At 41.3% G+C, this 20,954-nt stretch overlaps 1 protein-coding gene across 1 annotated transcript in view; it reads left to right on the top strand.

Moving 5' to 3' along the window:
* The window catches only part of klf13 (Kruppel like factor 13), a 79,150-nt gene that overhangs the window by 30,680 nt on the left and 27,516 nt on the right, over positions 1-20,954 (top strand). The gene's annotated exons all lie outside the window — the stretch shown is intronic.

Genomic DNA, 20,954 nt, shown 5'->3' with positions numbered 1-20,954 from the left:
ACTCCTCTGTTAATGCTAATTACTTGTGCAAGTGGGCTATGTGCAATAATAGCACCTTAACTTACTTGGCCAAGGGAGATGTGCATTTTCTTCCGTCAGCACACTTATTACAGTATACCGTATATCCTTGAATAGCCGCAGGGGCGCTAATTCCTTTAAAACCTCCTGTCACTCCGGCGTTTACCGGAAGCCGGCGGGATGGCCGTGCATGCGCTAAATATTTTAAAACCTCTTCTCACTCCGACGTTTACCAAAAGGAATGCGGTAAATTTAGGCGTGCGCTTTGAGTGTGATGTAAGCATACCATCATGAAAAGCACATTTAATTAAAAAAAACGTTATTATGGTCTTACCTGTACTTATAAATGGAGTTCATTTGCAGCTCCTTCTGACCAAAAGCATCGATAACTTGTTTATAGAAGTCTTCCTTATTTTCTTTCTTCAGTTTTAAAAGTCTCTCTGTCTCGATGGAGATATTCCTTTAATTATTACCTCCTGCTTCCATTGAAAGTCCAGTTTAGAAAACTGTTTTATTTTAGATACCGGTATGTAATCCTCCATGTTAAAGAAAAATAAATCTCTTGCTGCGTGTAGTCACTTCTTCTGCAGTACCGGAAGTCGCAAGAAGGATCACTAGCGCGGTAGCGCCCTCTACCACCAGGAGGCGGGAGTCATTTAATGACTTATACCGTATTTGACACACGCAGCTACGGTATATTAATAAAACATAGCTGCTTACTGTTCTTTTTAGCATACCGTACCGGTATTCAATAGCTTGGACCTTAAATCCTACTGAATAACTCTTTATCTTTTTTCCTTTGTGTGATTGCAAACTACTGATAGCAGCTTCCTCCATTTTGAAAATGAGGACAGGTAAAGCGTCACTCGTGACGTAACGAATTTGACCCGGCGGAAGTTCTAGACATATGCTAAATATTTTGCGAAACGAGTTTGACCCGGCGAAAATTATAGACATGCGATAATAAAATTAATATTTTGCGAAACGAATTTGATCCGGTGTTAATAATGAACCGGCGATAAGGCCAAGCATGCGTTAATTATTTTGAGAAACGAGTTTGACCCGGCAGTAATTCTAGACGTGCGAATACTATATTCCCTGCGCCAATTCAAAGAAATACGGTATGCAACAATTTAGCACACTTGCTCTTTAGCACTTTAGCACTTCTCCATCTGTCTTATGTACTTGAACGACTACGGTGACATTTTATTCTTCATCTGTCCTGAGCTGAGGTCATACACCCACCTACCGTGTTTTCAGACTATAAGGCGCACTTAAAATCCTTCCATTTTCTCAAAACTCGACAATGCGCCTTATAACCCGGTGCGCCTAATGTACGGAATAATTCTGGTTGTGCTTACCGACCTTGAAGCAATTTTATTTGGTACACGGTGTAATGATAAGTGTGACCGGTAAATGGCAGTAAACAACAACAAAACTTTAAATGTTCCATTGAAAATAAAGAACATTACACACTGCACTCAAAAATCTGTCAAAATGTTTTAGTACGACTTTGAAGCCGCACCGCTTGATGGATTGTCGGCCCATTACGGCTACCGTAGTCAGAGATACGAGTATTATTATGGTGTGTGTATAAGGACCGCAAAATGGTACCCATTAGCAGACATATTATCTGGGGTTTTGTTTCACAATATTATGCAAAACCAACTTTTCTTACTTTCTGGTACCCGCTGATGTGTATTTGGGATCTGCATAAGTCTTGAAAATTTGCGCACATTCGCCACTGTAGTCCGTGCCGATGCCGTAGTCGATAAGCTTCTTCGTTTTCTCTATCTTCGTTTATCCTCCACTGTTACCATTTCTAATATAAATATATAGTAGTGTAAAGTCCTTACTTATATCTCGCCATAAAAGCACTAAAACATACCGGTGTAGTGAGTTGACATTATTCACCCAAGGAACTTTAGTTATTAGAGAGTTTTTCACGGGACACATTTCCGGTGTTGTTGTTTCCGGATGAGGAGATGCTGCTCCGCTATTGATTGAAGTAAAGTCTGAATGTCATTAAAACAGTTAGCTCCATCTTTTGACACTTCTTCCACTCCCGTCCTTGCACGCTACACCGCTACAACAAAGAGGACGGGGGAGAAGACGCTGTCGAAGGTGAGCCACGTAAATAAGAGCGCTCACAAAACAGCGCATCCTGAAGAGACTGTCAGAAAGCGACTTGAAGATGATGTGTAAAACATCATCTATGCAACATTTTGACCAAAGAACCACCATCACATGTTATGTAGACCAGTGGTCCCCAACCACCGGGCCGCGGCCCGGTACCGGTCCGTGGACCGATTGGTACCGGGCCGCACAAGAAGTTAAAAAAAAAAAAAAAAAAGTTTTTTTATTTTTTATTTTTATTTTTTAAATTAAATCAACATAAAAAACACAATATATACATTATATATCAATATATATATCAATACAGTCTGCAAGGATACAGTCCTTAAGCACACATGATTGTATTTCTTTATGACAAAAAAAAAAAAAAAAAAAAAAAAAAAATTTTTTTTTATTTTTATTACCCGTTCCCCCCCACCCCCCGGTCCGTGGAACAAATTTTCAAGCATTGACCGGTCCGCAAGTACAAAAAGGTTGGGGACCACTGATGTAGACCACAAGGAAGTCTTTTACAGTTAGAAAAAAAATTAGATAACAACATGACTCCTTTAATGCGCCTTATAATCCGATTCGCCTTTTGTATGAAAAAAACCTGAATAGACCCGCTCATCGGCAGTGCGCCTTATAATCCGGTGCGCCCTATGGTCCGGAAAATACGGTACTGTTTTATATGGGTCTCTATTTGCGTTTATTTGTATTATTATATCTGAGTCCATGTGTTTTATTGTACTGTTTATGTCTGATGTTGGCGCTGTCTAACTTAACTTTTTATGGCCCTTGACGTATATACCATCAACCTGCCGGGGACTGCAGATAGAAATTAGCCTTTGGCTACAATCTGGCACATTTACCATGAATGTGCATCGTCCCATGGAACAAAGTAACTATCAGGAGTTTTATTATACATCTGTGAACAAACTTATTGGTGTGTTTAGTCAAACAGGCGAAAGTTATGTCGGAGAATATGTGTTCATTTATCAATTATTTAATGTTTCGTTGCGACCCGGTAGCAAATGCATCATGGATCAGTAGAAGTCCCTGGACCTTTTGTTGGGAACCACTGGGTTAGGGAGTTGGAACCTGATGACCTTCCGTTATACCAGGCCACTTTATTACCCACTTACCCCTAAAAATATCCCATTGTCATTGGTCTACGTTTAACTTAAAGGCCTACTGAAAGCCACTACTAGCGACCACGCAGTCTGATAGTTTATATATCAATGATGAAATCTTAACATTGCAACACATGCCAATACGGCCGGGTTAGATTAATAAAGTGCAATTTTAAATTTCCCGCAAAATATTCTGCTGAAAACGTCTCGGTATGATGACGTTTGCGCGTGACGTCACGGATTGTAGCGGACATTTTGGGACAGCGTTGTGGCCAGCTATTAAGTCGTCTGTTTTCATCGCAGAATTCCACAGTATTCTGGACATCTGTGTTGGTGAATCTTTTGCAATTTGTTTAATGAACAATGGAGATAGCAAAGAAGAAAGCTGTAGGTGGGAAGCGGTGTATTAGCGGCCGGCTGCAGCAACACAAACACGTAGCCTGTGTTTCATTGTTTACATTCCCGAATGATGACAGTCAAGCTTTACCATTGGCCTGGGACAACAGAGACTCTTACCAGGAGGACTTTGAGTTGGATATGCATGCTTGTGGAGATGGGACAACAGAGACTCTTACCAGGAGGACTTTGAGTTGGATACGCGGTACCGTGAGTACGCAGCTGCGGCTTCCAAACATTTGATCGCTTGCCCGTACGTGCGTGCCGCTACGTGCATGTCACGTACGTAACTTTGGGGAAATATTTATGCTGTATGAACTTTGCGGAGGTGAACGGTACTTTGGGCTGTGGGATTGAGTGTGTTGTGCGGGTGTTTGATTTGTATTGGCGGGTTATATGGACGGGAGGGGGGAGGTGTTTGTTATGCGGGATTAATTTGTGGCATATTAAATATAAGCCTGGTTGTGTTGTGGCTAATAGAGTATATATATGTCTTGTGTTTATTTACTGTTTTAGTCATTCCCAGCTGAATATCAGGTCCCACCCGCCTCTCACAGCATCTCCCCTATCTGAATCGCTTCCACTGCCCTCTAGTCCTTCACTCTCACTTTCCTCATCCACAAATCTTTCATCCTCGCTCAAATTAATGGGGGAATCGTCGCTTTCTCGGTCCGAATCGCTCTCGCTGCTGGTGGCTAGGATTTTAAACAATGTGCAGATGTGAGGAGCTCCACAACCTGCGACGTCACGCTACTTCCGGTACAGGCAAGGCTTTTTTATCAGCGATCAGAAGTTGCGAACTTTATCGTCAATGTTCTCTACTAAATCCTTTCAGCAAAAATATGGCAATATCGCGAAATGATCAAGTATGACACATAGAATGGATCTGCTATCCCCGTTTAAATAAGAAAATCTCATTTCAGTAGGCCTTTAAGGGGATGACCTCAATTTGCAATGATGAGGTTGCTAAGATGGTTTCTACAAAGGAATACAGTCCTGAGAAAACTGTGTGGTGGCCAGCAAATCCTGATCAGTTTGGCATTTCTACTATGGCCACAGGACAGCGTGCAAAAAAAAAGAGACATGCATAGCAATGTCACATGTTTAAATGATCTGTAAACAAGTCTTCGGTCTGTCAACTGGACTGGTCAGAAGGGATAGGCACTTCTGGAATCAGAAGACTGGACTAGACTTAGACTTCCTGTTTATTGTCATTCAAATTTGAACTTTACAGTACAGATAAGAACGACATTTTGTTGCATTAGCTGGTTGTAGTGCAGGATAAAAAAAAGATATAAATAAATAGATTACTGTACAGATAAATATATTGCACTTTTGCATATGCATCCACGTTTATGGATGTATGTTATATTGTCTTTATATTCCAGCCAGTTAATCCATTTTTGGGGGGAAATTGAAGGGATTATTTTAATGCGTTCAAGAGTCTTACGGCCTGAGGGAAGAAGCTGTTACAGAACCTGGAGGTTCTGCTACGGAGGCTGCGGAACCTCTTTCTAGAGTCCAGCAGTGTTCCAGCAGTCCAGAATATGTTGTATGTGAAAATAACCTTGATTCATATGAAAAGTGCCGATGGGAATATATAGCATTGAATTGTGTTTACCTTCAGCTTTGGGGTTTTTTTTTCCTCCCAGTGAGCCTTTTAAACTGTGTCCAAAGCACCGCTGAGCCTTGTGATAACGGCGCCAGTTGAAATACGCCAGGAGTTGAACAAAATGTTGGCTCATGCGGCCCGTGCAGCTGCAGAGTACGTGTCCGGTGCAAACTACGTATTAGTTAATCCCCTTGATCCCCGGGATGTAAATAACACCAAAGTGGAGCCAGCATCGCGCCTCTTGTAGTCATGTGTTGCAATGTGAGGCATGTGACATCCATGTTCGAACCTGGATGTGCTTTCTGGAGCTAACTGGATAGTTCTGGGCTGATGCTGGAGCATAAACCCCATTTAACTGGGAATTAATAGCCGAGCAGTCCTAATACAGAAAGGCCACTGTCATTGACTTCCATGGCCGTGCTGCGTTCAGGCGCCCATAAGCTGGTGTGTTCTTTAGGTACTGTAGCACCGGATTATTCCTATAAAACTATGTTTTTCAACCACTGTCTGGTGTGCTGTGGGAGATTATCTAATTTCACCTATTTGGGTTAAAAATATTTTTTGCAAAGCAGTAATTATAGTCTGCAAATGATGTGTTGTTGTTGAGTGTCGGTGCTGTCTGGAGCTCGGCAGAGTAACCGTGTAATACTCTTCCATATCAGTAGGTGGCAGCCGGTAGCTAATTGCTTTGTAGATGTCGGAAACAGCGGGGAGGCAGCGTGCAGGTAAAAAAGTGTCTAATCCTTAAACCAAAAATAAACAAAAGGTGAGTGCCCCTAAGAAAAGGCATTGAAGCTTAGGGAAGGCTGTGCAGAACGAAACTAAAACTGAACTGGCTACAAAGTAAACAAAAACACAATTGCACAAAACCGCACGCACAAGAATCACTTTACTTACCACTGTAATTACCGGACTACAATACTCTTCATTCAAAGACTGTAAATAATGTAAAAACAAGAGTATAAAGAAGTCATACTGTTCTATTACCTCTGTTCATACTGCTGTCACTACTCAACTACCTAAAGAACTGTAGACACCTTAAAGGCCTACTGAAATGAATTTTCTTTTATTTAAATGGGGATAGCAGATCCATTCTATGTGTCATACTTGATCATTTCGCGATATTGCCATATTTTTGCTGAAAGGATTTAGTATAGAACAACGACGATAAAGTTCGCAACTTTTGGTCGCTGATAAAAAAAAAGCCTTGTCTGTACCGGAAGTAGAGTGACGTCACAGGAGGAAGGATTCCTCACAATTCCCCGTTGTTTACAATGGAGCGAGAGAGATTCGGACCGAGAAAGCGACGATTACCCCATTAATTTGAGCGAGGATGAAAGATTTGTGGATGAGGAACGTTAGAGCGAAGGACTAGAGGCAGTGCAGGGTGTATCTTTTTTCGCTCTGACCGTAACCTAGGTACAAGGTCTCATTGGATTCCACACTCTCTCCTTTTTCTATTGTGGATCACGGATTTGTATTTTAAACCACCTCGGATACTATATCCTCTTGAAAATGAGAGTCGAGAACGCGAAATGGACATTCACAGTGACTTTTATCTATACATCGTTGACGCACTTTAGCTACGGAGCTAACGTGATAGCATCGGGCTCAAATGCAGATAGAAACAAAATAAAAAAAAAACCCTGACTGGAAGGATAGACAGAAGATCAACAATACTATTAAACCATGAACATGTAAATACACGGTTAATAATTTCCAGCTTGGCGAAGCTTAACAATTGAAGCTAACTAACTTAGCTACGTAGCTAACGTGATAGCATCAGGCTCAAATGCAGATAGAAACAAAATAAAAAAAAACCTTGACTGGAAGGATAGACAGAAGATCAACAATACTATTAAACCATGAACATGTAACCCCACAGTTAATCATTTCCAGCTTGGCGAAGCTTAACAATTGAAGCTAACTACGGAGCGGCGGCGGCGGCGGGGGTTGTAGCTTTCGACGACACCCTGGCCGCCATCAGAGTCGGCAAGAAACATATATTTCCCCAAAGTTACGTACGTGACATGCACATAGCGACACGCACGTATGGGCAAGCGATCAAATGTTTGGTAGCCAAAGCTGTACTCACGGTAGTGCGTCTGCTATCCAGGTCAAACACAACACAACCTCCTGATTGTGTTGCTGTAGTCCGCCGCTAATACACCGATCGCACCTACAACTTTCTTCTTTGCAGTCTCCATTGTCCATTAAACAAATTGCAACAGATTCACCAACACAGATGTCCAGAATACTGTGGAATTGTTCGATGAAAACAGCTGTTTGTATGGTGACACATTGGGTACGAATACTTCCGTTGCCGTCATGACGTCACGCGCATACGTCATCATACATAGACGTTTCCAATCGGAAGTTTAGCGGGAAATTTAAAATTGCACTTTATAAGTTTCAAGTTTCATCATTGATATATAAACTATCAGACTGCGTGGTCGGTAGTAGTGGGTTTCAGTAGGCCTTTAATATTTATTACTTCCTATACTGTATATACTGTATATACTGTTATACTATTTGATATTACACTGGTACTGTATGTGACTACTGTACTTTTACTTGTACTGATACTTCTACCATAACTACTGGGACTCATTGTGCAACTTATTGTCTTGTAATTAATGTACATCAGAGCTATTCAAATTGTTGTATTTTTTGTATTTAGTGTAATGAATTCAGCAACTAGTGTTTGGATCCCACTGTACGCAATATCTGAAGAGCATGGAAAAAAGCATTTCACTGTGGTGTACTCTGCATGTGACCAATAAAACCCTTGAATAAAACCCTTGAATGCTGGACGACAGCAAAGACTTACTGTGGAGCAAAGACAAAGTACATCCGAACATGACATGACAATCAACAATGTCCCCACAAAGAAGGATAAAAACAACTGAAATATTCTTGATTGCTAAAACAAAGTAGATGCGGGGAATTATCGCTCAAAGGAAGACATGAAACTGCTACAGGAAAATACCAAAAAAAGTGAAAAAGCTACCAAAATAGGAGCGCAAGACAAGAACTAAAACACCACACACAGGAAAACAGCAAAAAACTCCAAATAAGTCAGGGTGTGATGTGACAGGTGGTGACAGTACACCTACTTTGAGACAAGAGCTATATTGATGCATGCTTGGTTACGGTTTAAAGTCATATCCAACAATTGCGACAACGACTTTTTACTGTCAACTGAGTTTTGTTTTTTAGTGATTTCTGCTGGTGGTGTGCCTCCGCAATTTTTTTAAACGCAAAAAATGTGCCTTGGCTCAAAAAAGGTTGAAACACAACGCTATAAAAGACACTCTGTTCTTCCCACCTTAAGTCTGCAAAGGAAAAATACCGTATTTTTCGGAGTATAAGTCGCACCGGCCGAAAATGCGTAATAAAGAAGGAAAAAAACATATATAAGTCGCACTGGAGTATAAGTTGCATTTTTGGGGGAAATGTATTTGATAAAAGCCAACACCAAGAATAGACATTTGAAAGGCAATTTAAAATAAATAAAGAATAGTGAACAACAGGCTGAATAAGTGTACGTTATATGAGGCATAAATAACCAACTGAGAACGTGCCTGGTATGTTAAAGGCCTACTGAAAGCCACTACTAGCGACCACGCAGTCTGATAGTTTATATATCAATGATGAAATCTTAACATTGCAACACATGCCAATACGGCCGGGTTAACTTATAAAGTGACATTTTAAATTTCCCGCCACACTTCCGGTTGAAAAAGCCTTCGAAGGATGACGTATGCGCGTGACGTAGCCCGAGGAACAGAGGTATGCCTTCTTCATTGAATACAATACAAAAAAGCTCTGTTTTCATTTCATAATTCCACAGTATTCTGGACATCTGTGTTGGTGAATCTTTTGCAATTTGTTTAATGAACAATGGAGGCTGCAAAGAAGAACGTCGTAGGTGGCTGTAGCAACACAAGGACCACTTACTCGGATAGCAGACGCCTAGCCGATGCTAGCTGATGCTAGCAGACGCCTAGCCGATGCTAGCAGACCCACCGCACGGATGATCTGGTGAAGTCCTTCGTCGCGCCGTCAATCGCTGGAACGCAGGTGAGCACGGGTGTTGCTGAGCAAAGCAGATGAGGGCTGGCTGGCGTAGGTGGAGCGCTAATGTTTTTATCATAGCTCTGTGAGCTCCGGTTGCTAAGTTAGCCTTAGCGTCGTTAGCAACAGCATTGTTAAGCTTTGCCAGGCTGAGATCTATTAACCGTGTAGTTACATGTACATGGTTTAATAGTATTGTTGATCTTCTGTCTATCCTTCCAGTCAGGGATTTATTTATTTTGTTTCTATCTGCATTTGAGACAGATGCTATCACGTTAGCTCATGCTAAAGATGCTAAAGAGCTTTGTCGATGTATTGTCGTGGAGATAAAAGGCACTGTAATGTCCATTTCGCGTTCTCGACTCTCATTTTCAAGAGGATATAGTATCCGAGGTGGTTTAAAATACAAATCCGTGATCCACAATAGAAAAAAGAGAGAGTGTGGAATCCAATGAGCCAGCTTGTACCTAAGTTACGGTCAGAGCGAAAAAAAATATGTATTTCACTGCATTCTAACGTTCTAACCACTCTAACGTTCCTCGTCCACAAATCTTTCATCCTCGCTCAAATTAATGGGGTAATCGTCACTTTCACGGTCCGAATATCTCTAGCTGCGTTGAAAACAATAGGAAAATATGAGGGAGTGAACAACTGACAACGTCACGCGACTTCCGGTAGGGGCAAGGTTTTTTTTTATCAGAGACCAAAAGTTGCGAACTTTATCGACGTTGTTCTATACTAAATCCTTTCAGCAAAAATATGGCAATATCGCAAAATGATCAAGTATGACACATAGAATGGATCTGCTATCCCCGTTTAAATAAAAAAAATTCATTTCAGTAGGCCTTTAACGTAACATATTATGGTAAGAGTCATTCAAATAACTATAACATATAGAACATGCTATACGTTTACCAAACAATCTGTCACTCCTAATCGCTAAATCCCATGAAATCTTATACATCTAGTCCGGGGGTCGGCAACCCGCAGCTCTAGGGCCGCATGCTGCTCTTTAGCGCCGCCCTAGTGGCTCTCTGGAGCTTTTTCAAAAATGTGTGAAAAATGGAAAAAGAAGACGGGAAAATAAATATTTTGCGTTTTAATATGGTTTCTGTAGGAGGACAAACATGACACAAACCTCCCTAATTGTTATAAATCACACTGTTTATATTAAACATGCTTCACTGATTCGAGTATTTGGCGAGCGCCGTTTTGTCCTACTAATTTTGGCGGTCCTTGAACTCACCGTATTTTGTTTACATATATAACTTTCTCCGACTTCCTAGGACGTGTTTTATGCCACTTCTTTTTCTGTCTCATATTGTCCACCACTCTTTTAATGTTGTGCATGAATGCACAAAGGTGAGTTTTGTTGATGTTATTGACTTGTGTGGAGTGCTAATCAGGCATATTTGGTCACTGCATGACTCCAAGCTAATCGATGCTAACATGCTATTTAGGCTAGCTATATGTACATAGTATGTACATATAGCTAGCCTAAATAGCATGATGCAATATGTACTACATATTGCATCATTATGCCTCATTTGTAGGTATATTTGAGGTCATTTAGTTTCCTTTAAGTCCTCTTAATTCAATTCATATCTCATGACACACTATCTGTATGTAATATGGCTTTTAATTTTTTGCGGCTCCAGACAGATTTGTTTTTTGTATTTTTGCTCCAATATGGCTCTTTCAACATTTTGGGTTGCCGACCCCTGGTCTAGTCTCTTACGTGAATGAGCTAAATAATATTATTGGATATTGTACGCTAATGTGATGATAATTTCACACATAAGTCGCTCCTGAGTATAAGTCGCACCCCCGGCCAAACTATGAAAAAAACTGCGACTTATAGCCCGAAAAATACGGTATATATATTATATGTAAATGTTTGTGTGTGTGTGTGTATATATGTATATGTCTATGTATATGTATATATATGTGTATATATGTATTTATATATGTATATGTGTATATATGTATTTATATATGTATATGTGTATATATATATATATATATATATATATATATATATATATATATATATATATATATATATATATATATAAATGTATTCATACATATATATTCCTCGCACACTAATTGACTTAAAGAGCGCACTTGCTGCATGTAGTCCGAAAAATACGGTAGGTGCTGTAGCATGTTTCATTGCGGTGGCGAGGTTTTGCCAGGTGGGGTCCATTACCGGCGGCAGGAAGAAAGGAATTCATACCTGTGGAACAATGTTCAAAAGGCAACATAACACTTCTTCCACGCCAGTGACGGCGCCATTAAAAAGACGCCGAGTGTGGGGGTGGAGTTAGTTCTGGCATATATTCACTGTGCCCTCCATTCATGTAGCTTATTTATTCAGAGGCATCTGCAGCTTATCTGATTAGCATTTGAAGGGATGGGACCACCGAGGCGAGCACGGGGTCCCGTCTGTGAGTTGGCTCCGCTTTCAGTTTTCAGAAGACTGTCTAAGGAGAATTTAGTTGACTGTGGTATGTGAGGTGTGTCCGCATGTTTTTGGGTGATAAATCAGGCCATGGCAGGCATGTGTGTGTTTGATTGACACGTTGGGGCGTGGCCTTGTAGTATTCTAGCCGGGGACGAAGAACGGCTTCATAATTAACATGTGTAGATCCTCCAGTGACAAGAAGAACCATTTTTTGTGCAGCCCATTTAGGCATTTGCGATTAAGGGCTCTATACAAAAGCAGTGAAGTTGTCACGTTGTGTAAAATGGTAAATAAAAACAGAATACAATGATTTGCAAATCCTTTTCAACTTATATTCAATTGAATAGACTGCAAAGACAAGATATTTAACGTTCGAACTGGTAAACTTTGTTATTTTTACCAAATATTAGCTCATTGGGAATTTGATGCCTGCAACATGTTTCAAAAAAGTTGGCACAAGTGGCAAAAAAAGACTGAGAAAGTTGAGGAATGCTCATCAAACACTTATTTGGAACATCCCACAGGTGAACATGCTAATTGGGAACAGGTGGGTGCCATGATTGGGTATAAAAGCAGCTTCCATGAAATGCTCAGTCATTCACAAACAAGGATGGGGCGAGGGTCACCACTTTGTCAACAAATGTCTGAGCAAATTGTTTAAGAACAACATTTGGAAGGAATTTGGGGATTTCACCATCTACACTCCGTAATATCATCGAAAGGTTCAGAGAATCTGGAGAAATCACTGCACGTAAGCAGCAATGCCCGTGACCTTGGATCCCTCAGGCAGTACTGCATCAAAAAGCGACATCAGTGTGTAAAGGATATCACCACATGGGCTCAGGAACACTTCAGAAAACCACTGTCAGTAACTACAGTTGGTCGCTACATCTGTAAGTGCAAGTTAAAACTCTACTATGCAAAGCCAAAGCCATTTATCAACAACACCCATAAATGCCACCGACTTAGCTGGGCCCGAGCTCATCTAAGATGGACGGATGCAAAGTGGAAAAGTGTTCTGTGGTCTGACGAGTCCACATTTCAAAATGTTTTTGGAAACTGTGGACGTTTTGTCCTCCGGACCAAAGAGGAAAAGAACCATCCGGACTGTTCTAGGTGCAAAGTTGAAAAGCCAGCATCTGTGATGGTATGGGGGTGTATTAGTGCCCAAGACATGGGTAACTTACACATCTGTTTAATTAATGCTGAAAGGTACATACCGGTTTTGGAGCAACATATGTTGCCATCCAAACATCGTTATCATAGACGCCCCTGCTTATTTCAGCAAGACAATGCCAAGCCACATTCTGCACATGTTACAACAGCATGGCTTCATAGTAAAAGAGTGCGGGTACTAGACTGGCCTGCCTGTAGTCCAGACCTGTCTCCCATTGAAAATGTGTGGCGCATTATGAAGCCTAAAATAGCACAAGGGAGACCCCCGGACTGTTGAACAACTTAAGCTGTACATCAAGCAAGAATGGGAAAGAATTCCACCTGAGAAGCTTCAAAAATGTGTCGTCTCAGTTCCCAAACGTTTACTGAGTGTTGTTAAAAGGAAAGGCCATGTAACACAGTGGTAAAAATGCCCCTGTGACAACTTGTTTTGCGATGTGTTGCTGCCAGTAAATTCTAAGTTAATGATTATTTGCAGAAAAAAAATGAAGGTTACGTATCTTGTCTTTGCAATTTAATTGAATATAAGTTGAAAAGGATTTGCAAATCATTGTATTCTCTTTTTATTTACGATGTACACAACGTGCCAACTTCACTGCTTTTGGGTTCTGTAAATAAACTTTGATTGATGGATTTTTTTTTTCGGTTTTTGATTCAAGAATAATTCAGCAGTGTTAGGCCTAAGCAGTGTAGAAAAAAATGGATGGACCGAGGACGGACTAATGACTGAAAACGCTGTTATGTTCATGCCGGGCCACTAGTAGGCGGTGTGGAATTGTAAACAGAGACATTGTTGTCATGTAAACTCGGTCAAACTTGTTTCAACTTTAGCAAAGAACGCTGACAGTGAGCATTACCCTTGTCTGTATCTCGTTTTAACCGCTCAGGTTTTCTCCGGGTTTCAAAGGGTGTCTGGTCTCATGCCGGCTCTAATGTCAGACTCACTGCAGCGGAACGAGCTGGCTTTGTGCTGCGGGCCTGGCGTTGACGGTTAATGGGGCATCCCTGCACACACACACACTGTAAACATAATAATAATGGCCCTAACTGTCCTTTTGTTAACCAGGATCTCGAAGATTAGAACAATGCAAGTTGTTTTTGTTTCTGCACTCAGGCCTACCAGAGAGTGCCCACTCTAACTAATTGAGGCAAATTTGATGAGCTAGTCAATGCGGGCGAGGCCTCCCTGACGCTCCCTTAAGAGTTAAAGAGATGAAGTAATGCACGGCTGAGTATATGCTGGAATCGGACGGTCACACTCCACCATGTCTTTATGCTGGATGTCAATATTCCCGTGCAGGCAAGAGAGTTACGGTCAGCACACGCAGGCCTGTGTGATTTAAAGCTCACAAGAGCTGTCAGACCAGTCAATGGTCCCTCCCAATGAAAGACAAAAGATAATAGATGTTTTTGGAGTCCTTTGCTGAAAGACTTGTGCCAAGGCTCCATCACCTGCACCTGACTCTGGTCTTTGACCCTCCTAGTTGACTCACAAACACCTGTACACCAAGAGAAGAAGGGGTGTGGGTCCCACAGGGTACAATCTGTACTGTTGGACCCTACGGACTTTACCACCAGGCAGTACACTTCAGGTTGCCATGGTCATTTTCATTGCGGATGTACTTTGTGGACGCCGTCTTTGCTCCACTGTAAGTCTTTGCTGTCGTCCAGCATTCTGTTTTTGTTTACTTTGCAGCCAGTTCAGTTTTAGTTTCATTCTGCATAGCCTTCCCTAAGCTTCAATGGCTTTTCTTAGGGGCACTCGCCTTTTGTTTATTTTTGGTTTAAGCATTAGATCAGTGTTTTCAACCTTTTTTGAGTTAAGGCACATTTTTTTCATTGAAAAAATCCGGCGGCTTACCACCAGCGGAAATCATAAAAAAATTAAACTCAGTGGTCGATATTGACAGTAAAAAGTCGTCGTCACAATTGTTGGGTATGACTTTAAAGCATAACCAAGCATGCATCACTATAGCTCTTGTCTCAAAGTAGGTGTACTGTCACCACCTGTCACAGCACACCCTGACTTATTTTGACTTTTTTGCTGTTTTCCTGTGTGTAGTGTTTTAGTTCTTGTCTTGCGCTCCTATTATGGTGGCCTTTCCTGTTTTGTTGGTATTTTCCTGTAGCAGTTTCATGTCTTCCTTTGAGCGCTATTCCCCGCACCTGCTTTGTTTTGGCAATCAAGAATATTTAAGTTGTGCAGACGCTATCCTCCTTTGTTGGTTGATTGTCATTTTCATTGCGGATGTACTTTGTGGACGCCGTCTGCTCCACACGCTGTAAGTCTTTGCTGTCGTCCAGCATTCTGTTTTTGTTTACTTTGCAGCCAGTTCAGTTTTAGTTTCATTCTGCATAGCCTTCCCTAAGCTTCAATGGCTTTTCTTAGGGGCACTCGCCTTTTGTTTATTTTTGGTTTACGCATTAGATCAGTGTTTTCAACCTTTTTTGAGTTAAGGCACATTTTTTTCATTGAAAAAATCCGGCGGCTTACCACCAGCGGAAATCATAAAAAAATTAAACTCAGTGGTCGATATTGACAGTAAAAAGTCGTCGCCGCAATTGTTGGATATGACTTTAAAGCATAACCAAGTATGCATCACTATAGCTCTTGTCTCAAAGTAGGTGTACTGTCACCACCTGTCACATCACGTCCTGACTTATTTGGACTTTTTTTGCTGTTTTCCTGTGTGTAGTGTTTTAGTTCTTGTCTTGCGCTCCTATTTTGGTGGCTTTTCCTGTTTTGTTGGTATTTTCATGTCTTCCTTGAGCGCTATTCCCCGCACCGGCTTTGTTTTCGCATTCAAGACTATTTAAGTTGTGCGGACGCTATCCTTCTTTGTGGAGACATTGTTGATTGTCATGTACGGATGTACTTTGTGGACGCTGTCTGCTCCACACGCTGGAAGTGAAGTGAATTATATTTGTATAGCGCTTTTCTCTAGTGACTCAAAGTGCTTTACATAGTGAAACCCAATATCTAAGTTACATTCTTAAACCAGTGTGGGTGGCACAGGGAGCAGGTGGGTAAAGTGTCTTGCCCAAGGACACAACGGTAGTGACTAGGATGGCGGAAGCGGGGATCGAACCTGGAACCCTGAAGTTGCTGGCACGGCCACTTTACCAACCGAGCTATACCACCCCGCCCCAGTCTTTGCTGTCATCCAGCATTCTGTTTTTGTTTACTTTGCAGCCCGTTCAGTTTTAGTTTCGTTCTGCATAGCCTTCCCTAAGCTTCAACGCCTTTTCTTAGCGGCACTCGCCTTTTGTTTATTTTTGGTTTAAGCATTAGATCAGTGTTTTCAACCTTTTTTGAGTTAAGGCACATTTTTTTCATTGAAAATATCCGGCGGCTTACCACCAGCGGAAATCATAAAAAAATTAAACTCAGTAGTCGATATTGACAGTAAAAAGTCGTCGTCACAATTGTTGGGTATGACTTTAAAGCATAACCAAGCATGCATCACTATAGCTCTTGTCTCAAAGTAGGTGTACTGTCACCACCTGTCACAGCACACCCTGACTTATTTTGACTTTTTTGCTGTTTTCCTGTGTGTAGTGTTTTAGTTCTTGTCTTGCGCTCCTATTATGGTGGCCTTTCCTGTTTTGTTGGTATTTTCCTGTAGCAGTTTCATGTCTTCCTTTGAGCGCTATTCCCCGCACCTGCTTTGTTTTGGCAATCAAGAATATTTAAGTTGTGCGGACGCTATCCTCCTTTGTTGGTTGATTGTCATTTTCATTGCGGATGTACTTTGTGGACGCCGTCTGCTCCACACGCTGTAAGTCTTTGCTGTCGTCCAGCATTCTGTTTTTGTTTACTTTGCAGCCCGTTCAGTTTTAGTTTCGTTCTGCATAGCCTTCCCATAGCTTCAACGCCTTTTCTTAGCGGCACTCGCCTTTTGTTTATTTTTGGTTTAAGCATTAGATCAGTGTTTTCAACCTTTTTTGAGTTAAGGCACATTTTTTTCATTGAAAATATCCGGCGGCTTACCACCAGCGGAAATCATAAAAAAATTAAACTCAGTAGTCGATATTGACAGTAAAAAGTCGTCGTCACAATTGTTGGGTATGACTTTAAAGCATAACCAAGCATGCATCACTATAGCTCTTGTCTCAAAGTAGGTGTACTGTCACCACCTGTCACAGCACACCCTGACTTATTTTGACTTTTTTGCTGTTTTCCTGTGTGTAGTGTTTTAGTTCTTGTCTTGCGCTCCTATTATGGTGGCCTTTCCTGTTTTGTTGGTATTTTCCTGTAGCAGTTTCATGTCTTCCTTTGAGCGCTATTCCCCGCACCTGCTTTGTTTTGGCAATCAAGAATATTTAAGTTGTGCGGACGCTATCCTCCTTTGTTGGTTGATTGTCATTTTCATTGCGGATGTACTTTGTGGACGCCGTCTGCTCCACACGCTGTAAGTCTTTGCTGTCGTCCAGCATTCTGTTTTTGTTTACTTTGCAGCTTGTTCAGTTTTAGTTTCGTTCTGCATAGCCTTCTCTAAGCTTCAATACCTTTTCTTAGGGGCACTCGCCTTTTGTTTATTTTTGGTTTAAGCATTAGATCAGTGTTTTCAACCTTTTTTGAGTTAAGGCACATTTTTTTCATTGAAAATATCCGGCGGCTTACCACCAGCGGAAATCATAAAAAATTAAACTCAGTAGTCGATATTGACAGTAAAAAGTCGTCGTCACAATTGTTGGGTATGACTTTAAAGCATAACCAAGCATGCATCACTATAGCTCTTGTCTCAAAGTAGGTGTACTGTCACCACCTGTCACATCACGTCCTGACTTATTTGGACTTTTTTTGCTGTTTTCCTGTGTGTAGTGTTTTAGTTCTTGTCTTGCGCTCCTATTTTGGTGGCTTTTCCTGTTTTGTTGGTATTTTCATGTCTTCCTTGAGCGCTATTCCCCGCACCTGCTTTGTTTTCGCATTCAAGACTATTTAAGTTGTGCGGACGCTATCCTTCTTTGTGGAGACATTGTTGATTGTCATGTACGGATGTACTTTGTGGACGCTGTCTGCTCCACACGCTGGAAGTGAAGTGAATTATATTTGTATAGCGCTTTTCTCTAGTGACTCAAAGTGCTTTACATAGTGAAACCCAATATCTAAGTTACATTCTTAAACCAGTGTGGGTGGCACTGGGAGCAGGTGGGTAAAGTGTCTTGCCCAAGGACACAACGGTAGTGACTAGGATGGCGGAAGCGGGGATCGAACCTGGAACCCTCAAGTTGCTGGCACGGCCACTTTACCAACCGAGCTATACCACCCCGCCCCAGTCTTTGCTGTCATCCAGCATTCTGTTTTTGTTTACTTTGCAGCCCGTTCAGTTTTAGTTTCGTTCTGCATAGCCTTCCCATAGCTTCAACGCCTTTTCTTAGCGGCACTCGCCTTTTGTTTATTTTTGGTTTAAGCATTAGATCAGTGTTTTCAACCTTTTTTGAGTTAAGGCACATTTTTTTCATTGAAAAAATCCGGCGGCTTACCACCAGCGGAAATCATAAAAAAAATTAAACTCAGTAGTCGATATTGACAGTAAAAAGTCGTCGTCACAATTGTTGGGTATGACTTTAAAGCATAACCATCACTATAGCTCTTGTCTCAAAGTAGGTGTACTGTCACCACCTGTCACATCACGTCCTGACTTATTTGGACTTTTTTGCTGTTTTCCTGTGTGTAGTGTTTTAGTTCTTGTCTTGCGCTCCTATTATGGTGGCTTTTCCTGTTTTGTTGGTATTTTCCTGTAGCAGTTTCATGTCTTCCTTTGAGCGCTATTCCCCGCACCTGCTTTGTTTCGGCAATCAAGATTATTTAAGTTGTGCGGACGCTATCCTCCTTTGTTAGTCGATTGTCATTTTCATTGCGGATGTACTTTGTGGACGCCGTCTGCTCCACACGCTGTAAGTCTTTGCTGTCGTCCAGCATTCTGTTTTTGTTTACTTTGCAGCTCGTTCAGTTTTAGTTTCGTTCTGCATAGCCTTCTCTAAGCTTCAACGCCTTTTCTTAGCGGCACTCGCCTTTTGTTTATTTGTGGTTTAAGCGGTAGATCAGTGTTTTTCAACCTTTTCTGAGCCAAGGCACATTTTTTTGTCTCAAAGTAGGTGTACTGTCACACCACGCCCTGACTTATTTTGAGTTTTTTGCTGTTTTCCTGTGTAGTGTTTTAGTTCTTGTCTTGCGCTCCTATTTTGGTGACTTTTCCTGTTTTGTTGGTATTGTCCTGTAGCAGTTTCATGTCTTTCTTTGAGCGCTGTTCCCCGCACCTGCTTTGTTTTAGCAATCAAGATTATTTATCGTTCTTTGTGGGGACATTGTTGATTGTCATTTTCATTGCGGATGTATTTTGTGGAGGCCATCTCTGCTCCACACGCTGTAAGTCTTTGCTGTCGTCCAGCATTCTGTTTTTGTTTACTTTGCAGCAGTTCAGTTTCAGTTTAATTTTGCATAGCCTTCCCTAATATCAAGTAACCAGTCCACCTTCCCACCCTTCAGCTGTTTGCGTGTTGAAGTCCAGGCAGGTTTAGTCTGCACCTTGTTTTTGCTTCCGAGATCTACAAAGAGATATTTTGCGTTGTTCTCACGCATTCAAGGGAACCTTTCTCTCACCCCCACCAGACGTTTGCACGCCCATGTTGGCCTCACGCGGTCGCCTCGGGTCTGTGCACGGCGTGGTCTGTGCCTGAGGACACGCGAGGAATGTTATCAGCTACTATTTGATATGCTGCAACGCTCGGCTGGACTGACTTGAGTCGTCGCACTCCCAGCAGAGAAGTCTCGCACGTTTGCTTTCGAGACGGCAGTTAACTCTTTGTGCGGAAAACAAAGGAAGGCCCACGTCTGGGATGTGGGGGGAGGGTCAGAGATAAGCTGTTTATTTACTGACCCATTGACCTCTGAGGGAACGCTTATATAACAGCGGCACCTGTGACATAATGGCATGGCTTGAAGCACGGGTGTCCTCCCCCACCCCCCACCCCACCCGCCAACCAGGGCTTGTTTGGAGGTACAGTCATGATGTAACTCTCTTCGCGGGTTAACTGGGTCGGCATGTTCGTTGGGCAAATCTTCCCTCATTGTTGGCCCCTCCTGGCCTCTCCCCGCCCCGTGGAGCTGACACTTTCTGAGAAAAGACCAACCACACCCTGCACGTGGCAATCTGCCAGGGATGGGACAAGCAATTGATTTCTGCTAAGACAAGCGGGCTTCTTCTTCTTTTTTTTAATGAGAGACAAGATCACACGTCTTTTTTTTACGATTATAATAATTAAAAAAAACGCATGAAAGATGCAGCTAACGGGAGTCATCGTTGTAGCCTTCAAAGTCCTGTAAAAGAACGTCAAGAACTCAACGTTTTATATACACACTGCAAGTATATATATAATGTAGTAACAGACACCTTCATAACAATATGTAATATGTACAATATACACACTGCAAGTATATATATAATGTAGTAACAGACACCTTCATAACAATATGTAATATGTACAATATACACACTGCAAGTATATATATAATGTAGTAACAGACACCTTCATAACAATATGTAATATGTACAATATACACACTGCAAGTATATATATAATGTAGTAACAGACACCTTCATAACAATATGTAATATGTACAATATACACACTGCAAGTATATATATAATGTAGTAACAGTTCATAACAATATGTAATATGCACAATATACACACTGCAAGTATATATATAATGTAGTAACAGACACCTTCATAACAATATGTAATATGTACAATATACACACTACAAGTATATATATAATGTAGTAACAGACACCTTCATAACAATATGTAATATGTACACTATACACACTACAAGTATATATATAATGTAGTAACAGACACCTTCATAACAATATGTAATATGTACAATATACACACTGCAAGTATATATATAATGTAGTAACAGACACCTTCATAACAATATGTAATATGTA

This window comes from Entelurus aequoreus, linkage group LG10 (genome assembly GCF_033978785.1).
Source record: "Entelurus aequoreus isolate RoL-2023_Sb linkage group LG10, RoL_Eaeq_v1.1, whole genome shotgun sequence".
Lineage (NCBI taxonomy): Eukaryota > Metazoa > Chordata > Actinopteri > Syngnathiformes > Syngnathidae > Entelurus > Entelurus aequoreus.
This window is presented reverse-complemented; position numbering and strand designations above follow the sequence as displayed.